Source organism: Lycorma delicatula, chromosome 3 (assembly GCF_047948215.1).
Source record: "Lycorma delicatula isolate Av1 chromosome 3, ASM4794821v1, whole genome shotgun sequence".
Classification (NCBI taxonomy): domain Eukaryota; kingdom Metazoa; phylum Arthropoda; class Insecta; order Hemiptera; family Fulgoridae; genus Lycorma; species Lycorma delicatula.
Genome location: NC_134457.1, coordinates 205776640 through 205783628, shown reverse-complemented (window position 1 = coordinate 205783628; position 6989 = coordinate 205776640).

Genomic DNA, 6989 nt, shown 5'->3' with positions numbered 1-6989 from the left:
TCATCAACCCTCATTGAGAGCTTATCAACAATAGAAAATAAGTGATACTTATTTTCATTGGTTCCAGAGTTATAGCAAAATAAAATTTTAATTAATGAAATATTTGGTTCCTACAAGGGGAAGGCACATCGGTTCGAATCCGAATTCTACTCCGTTTATTAACTTCTTTTTTTTTAATTTATATGTATTGATTTATTAATAATTATTAACCTATGATTGTAAAAGAATGTGTATATGTAATTTAATAGGCGTACAAGGAAGTCATATGATGTCCATATCAGATTTTTTTATTTTAGTCTGAATGTATTCATATTAGGTCAATTTCAATTTCTTTTGCTGTATCTTTATATGTACATTATATATACTAGTGAACGTCTACTTTTTTATTAAATTGTTAATTTCCTTTATAAAATTCAATCATTAATATAATACAGGATTAAAAAACATCCACTCATATTTTTATAACTAAAAGAACAATTTAAATTAAAAAAAAAAAAAAAAAATAGAGGGTAGAATATAAGATAAATAGAATTATCATTTTCTTTGTTTTTAAGTATTTAATTACATTTATTTAAGTTAAAATATTGTGAAATAAAACTATAATTTTATTTTCTATTATTTTTATTCTGTTTGTTAGAGAAGCTTTTACAAATTTAAATAAGCCTTACTGTATTTTAATATTTATTGCATGAAATACAATTTTTTTATTATAAATTTAGATTATCATGATATTAAATTTAAAATTACTACGAAAGCAAATAATATAATTAAATGTAGTACTTTTTAATATATAAATAAAAACTATTGCAGATTAAAATAAATATGTGTATTTATTAATTATTTTGTAAAAGAATTACATTCAGGAAAAATATTATAAACTAGAAGATAATAATAATAATATGTACATATATATATTTTTGGTACATATGTACTTATTTTTGGTAAAAGCCGTTTAATAAAAATTTCACCTATATTTTATGCTATTAAATAATAATTATCTTTTCAATTATTTAATGTTTAAGTTAAAAATTATTACAAATTTAGACACTAATGAAATCAAAGTATCAATTATATAGTACAGTATTAAATAAGTAATACTAAACTAATTAACTAATTAAACTAAACGTATTGTCTACGTTTAGTGCCCTGATAGATACATGAATATAAATACGGTATAAAATTTTAGATCTGCGTGATAAAAGATAGTCAAACTAAAATTTTCTAGCAAAGATTTTCACATTTTGGTCATGAATTATGGAAATTAAAATGATATAAAATATTAAATTGCATAAAAGATACTTGAGAAAAATTTTAAATAGTTTTATTTCTGAAGAAATTTTCGAATATTCTAATTTTTGTTTTCATACAACTTTAGTTTTATAAAAATACATTTATAACTTTTATCCCTGATCCACTAATATTTTTAATAAGACAGAAACGAAAACACATAAGACGAAATAAAATTAATTAAAATATCTGGCATGTTTCAGATTAAAAAAAAAACTTTCTTGTACCAAAATATTTACTTCATCGCTGTATTGAAAATAAAAAATCTGATGTGGACATCACATGTACGCCTATAAAATTATATATACACAGTATTTTCTGCACTTCATTTAAACTTATGAGATACGATCCTCCAATTCTTTAATAAAGTGGATAGTTACAGATTTGCTAAAATATTAGTTTTTTCTAACATTAAATATACTTATTAATTCAACAATCTTTCCTGAAATATTAGGTTAGAATAAAAAACCCTTTATTACTCTAAATAAGTGTAAATCTTATATGTATCTAATACTATGTTTTTTAAATTGTTATGTTGTAACCATCATCAAAAAAGAAAACAAAAACGAAACAGAAGGTTTCTAAATTTTATAGCGAATTATTATCAAGTAGGCTGAAAAAATGCATAAATCAAAATAATACCATTCTAAATTATAATTTTCGATTAATATTAAATAATCATATGTTTTACCAAATCTAATGTGGACATCACGTGACTTCCTCGTATGCCTATTAAAAAATTACATATACATATTTTTAAAAGAACATGAAATTTTATTTCACTGATAACTTCTAAATTTTTTTCATTTTTATTGCTATTGAAATATTATTTATTGTATTTTTTTTACCATCAGAGGTTAATAATTATCAATAAATCAATACATTTAAATTAAAAAATAAAGTCGGATTCGAACCGATATTCCTTCTCTTTGTAAGACCCAAATATTTCATTAATTGAAATTTTATTTATACATTGAAAAGCTCTCAATGAGGGGCTTACTACAGCAGTTAAGGAAAAGCCCAAAACCCAACATTTTTTTTTATTGTGGGCTTTTTTGGACACTTTTGGTCCAGTCGATTGCAATCAAAAGGGGAGGTGCGCAACTAGATGTTACAACAGTCCTAAATCCAAAATTTCAACATCCTACGTCTAATCATTTTTGAGTTATGCGAGATACATAACGTACGTCTGGACGGCGTACGTCGTCCAGACGTCACGCCGAAACTATTCAAAATGGATTCAGGGATGGTCAAAATAGATATTTCCGTTAAAATCTGAAAACCTAAATTTTTCGCGATCAAAATACTTCCTTTATTTCGTACAATGAAGTAAAAAGCCTTCGAAATCGTTTAATTATTATTAGATAATTTAGAGAATTTTAGACCTGCTATGAAGTACTTTTCTTTTTTATATATATATATATATATATATATATATATATATATATATAAAATATTAATTTATTTTGTTTGGTAAGGTGTAGGCTAATGAATATAATATACTCTGGAATCAAAAGAATGAAAAGTTTAATTGTAATCATATTTCAAACTTTAAAAAATATATTTAATTATAATAATCTCTTTAAATTCGGAAGAGAAAACATCCAGTTTTTTCGTATTATTTTCCTCATATATGTATGGATTTTGTTTATAATAAATAAAAATTAATATACTACCATTTAGAATAAAATTGTTTGGCTTATCTAATATGAATAGAAATAGATTAATTTTGACAGCAAATTGATAATATTATTTTTTAGCGGAACAGAAAATTCAAACAAAACAGTTCACACTAATCCATAAAATATCATTATTTAAGATATCTTGAAAAAATTACGAAATTAATTTATAAGATTAGAAGCTTTTGAAATGTGGCGCTATAGGAGAATGTTAAAAATCAGATGGGTGAATAAAGTGACAAATGAAGAGGTATTGCGACAAATAGATGAAGAAAGAAGCATTTGGAAAAATATAGTTAAAAGAAGAGACAGACTTATAGGCCACATAATAAGGCATCCTGGAATAGTCGCTTTAATAATGGAAGGACAGGTAGAAGGAAAAAATTGTGTAGGCAGGCCACGTTTGGAATATGTAAAAAACATTTGTTAGGGATGTAGGATGTAGAGGGTATACTGAAATGAAACGACTAGCACTAGATAGGGAATCTTGGAGAGCTGCATCAAACCAGTCAAATGACTGAAGACAAAAAAAAAAATTTATAAAATAATATTCTTTAATTGTGTAATTATTGTTTCCTGATGATACAATTCAGTTCATATGATTATTATTGATATGTTGTTAGATTTTTATTGGTTAGATGTATATATTTAAATAGAGAGGAAATACGGGTACAGCTATTAACCAAGATTAATAAAAAATTTATGCGTCGGAGTACATAAATGATTTTAGATTTTGTCTGCATCATTCCTTAGTTGAAGTTATAATGTAAATCTTCTATAAAAATCTGATTTATTTTAATATTTATAAGCTTTAATATTTTAGTAATGGTGTATGAATGAATATAGGAACACAATAAAATATTATATTGTATGATAAAATATCGTGAAAACTTACAAAATGTTTAATATCAAGAATCTTGCTAACGGAGCAATAAAAATACCCATTAACATTAGATAATACAAATATTTTTAATTTATTTTTTTGTGTAGGTTAGGATGTTAAAAATTATATACTGATTTTTTAACATTTGATTATGAGTTTACTGTAAATAAATTAGATAACTTTACTTTCGTACTAAAAAGCAGTTAACGTTTAGAATTTACGTGGAGATTTCTATCGGGAGCCTACCTCCTTCAAGTTATATAAGAAAATAAAAAAAAAACGTAATAAAAAAGAAATTATATCAGAATGATAAAAATAATTACCCTATAATTAATACTAAAAATAAGGAATAATATTAAATAATATTAATAATAACTAAAATAGAATGCTAAAAATTGTAATTGGTATTATTGCATTTCTATATGTTTATAAACCATTATTTAATAAAAAATAAATGAGATTACATTAAAAAATTAAAACAAAGAAGTTATATTATTCGTAAAATTGTAGCCTTTTTAAATTTGTAATTATTTAAACTACTTCAATGTAAATACTTTTTATGGAAAACCGCCAAACATCTCCGGCGGGCTCCAACTACATCGCCTCCCTTGAAAGCTTCGAATGGGACGTGAGTTAGGAGCGACTCCTAAAAGGCCGACCCGTTCGTTTCTCATATGAGTAAGGTATTTTTACTACTAACATAGAGGATTCTAATGAAGATTAAATATTTGAATTTTTAGACAGCCCATTCCTCATTGTCTACCATTTAAGCCTTTTTCAAGCTAGGAGTAATCAAGGAAGGGATGAAATTAAAAAGGCTTTGATTTCATCACTCATAAGATGTTAGTGATTCTAAGTTCCGATAAAGGCTATCCGTTCATAATGGCTTTTTAATATACGAACAACGTATTTCCCATCTGAGGGTAAGGGTTCTTATATAGTACCGGTTCCGAAGCCAGGTAAACCTCCTCATGATGTTACTTCCTACAGAGGGATAAGTCTTCTACCGATACTATTAAAGTTGTCTGAAAAGCTGTTTCTCCGGAGGCTGTGGCTTATATTGAAGGGAGAAAAGATTATATCATCAATTTGATTTCAGGAGTAAGCACTCTGCCATTGAATAAAGCTATTAACATCATAACCAAGTGCTGGGTGGTGAAGAGGAACTACTCAACAACGTTTTTGATATTCAGCAGGTCTTTGATAAAATGTGGCTGCCTGACCTGTGTAAGCTAAAACAGAGCATCCCTCAGCCATACAAATTAGTCCTGCAGGATTACCAGGATGGGCGCTTAACTCAGGTTAAGGTCAGTGATGAACTATCTGGGTACTTCGACACGAAGTCGGAAGTTACCCAGGGTTCTGTTCTGGGGGGCGGTCTGTATTCGATTTTCACATCACACCTTCCTCCTCCAGATTTCGTCACTGTCGCATCGTTTGCAGATGATACGGCAATCCCAGCTGATGATAAAGATCCGAATCACGCTTCGGCTAAAATACAAACAGAGTTAGACGAAATTGCGCGTGGCCGACGAAATGAAAAATGAGGATGAATCAGAACAAATCGGGCCACGCGACATTCACAATAAGAGGAAGTGATTGTCTACACCCTGTGGCGTTTACATCCCTCAAACGGATCGAGTACGGTACCTTGGCCTACATATGGAACATCGCCTGACGTGGAAGGGCCACGTGGTAGAAAGGAGGAAACAGATTAACATGAAATGAAAGAAAGCTGGTTGCTGGTAGAAACTTACAGTTGCTGTTGTCTAATAGACTGCTGACGTATAGATTTATCCTAAACTTTCCCATGCGCTGGACCTGGGAGATGTAACCAGAGGAGTAACCTGGAGAAGGAACCTAGGAAAAAGAATATAAGATAACACACTTTCACTTGGAAATGTTTGATTTATCTATGTGTTATTTTTATATCTTGGTATCGATGAAATTTTTTTATTTTTTTCTTCCTGTGATTTGTGATTTATTTCTAGCCTATTTTAAGAGTGAACTTTGTTTAGACCACGTGTAAAAATGATTTTCATAATCTATCAGGTTTTGAACCTTTTGATACTTTAATGAGGGGTTTTGCCGGGGACCTCTCTTTACGCGATTATCATAACTCAAATTTACTTATGGGCCCTTATGAAATATCGATTGTAAATGCTAACCGACAGATAAAAAAAATCTTGTAATAAACGAGATATATAAACTATATATTCATTAAAAAAAATCCATCTTAATTTAAATGTGGAAAGTAATAAAACACAAAGTGAAATTTAAATAACCAGTTTAAGCTGGATGGAGAATTAAATTAATAGTTGATACTTTTGCAATAAATAGTTTTATAAAATTCAATTTTAAATTTCTCAATTAAATAAAACGTATCAATATGATAGAATTTTTTTATGCTTATTTTTATGAAGAATACTGAATAATTGCACACAAATTTTTATTATTGAAAAATTATGATTTTTATTTTATTAAACTAAATTTAAATTAAAAAATTAATTTGAAAAAATAGTCCGTATTACTTTTAATTTAAAAAAATTTATTATTTTGTGGGTTTCGAAGATTTTTAAATATTTTTTGCATCGCCGGCAATTTTCATAAAATTATTTATAGTAAAATAATAATTACTCTTTTTTGTTCAAAAAAATATTGAGATGAATAATATTTTTTTTTAAATGTTGGTTAGAAAATTGTTGCAATGTTGAGTTTTTATAAAAAAAAAAAAAAAAAAATGATAATAATAAGTACCTTTCATAAAATAATAATCAAAATCGGTTTAATGGTATTGCCACGTGTCTGGTTAACACACAAACTCACTCACTCAAACAAACCATGGTTGAGTATCAAAGGAAGAGTCTGAATCTTTGGTAACTACTATTTACTATTTTTTTCCTAAAAATTCTTTTTTTTGTTATCAAATTATTGGTAGGCACCTAAGGTATTTTAAAAATGTACAAAGTGAATTAAAATGTTAACTAATGATCTTTTTTCCATTATACATTTTTTAGTCAATTTTACTTATCATAAGCTCCATAATTACCGACCACAGTTTATTATAACCATCCACAAGCTGTACAGGTTTATTATCTATGAGAATTCTCCTTTTAGCTGTATTTGTTTGCCTGTTTATT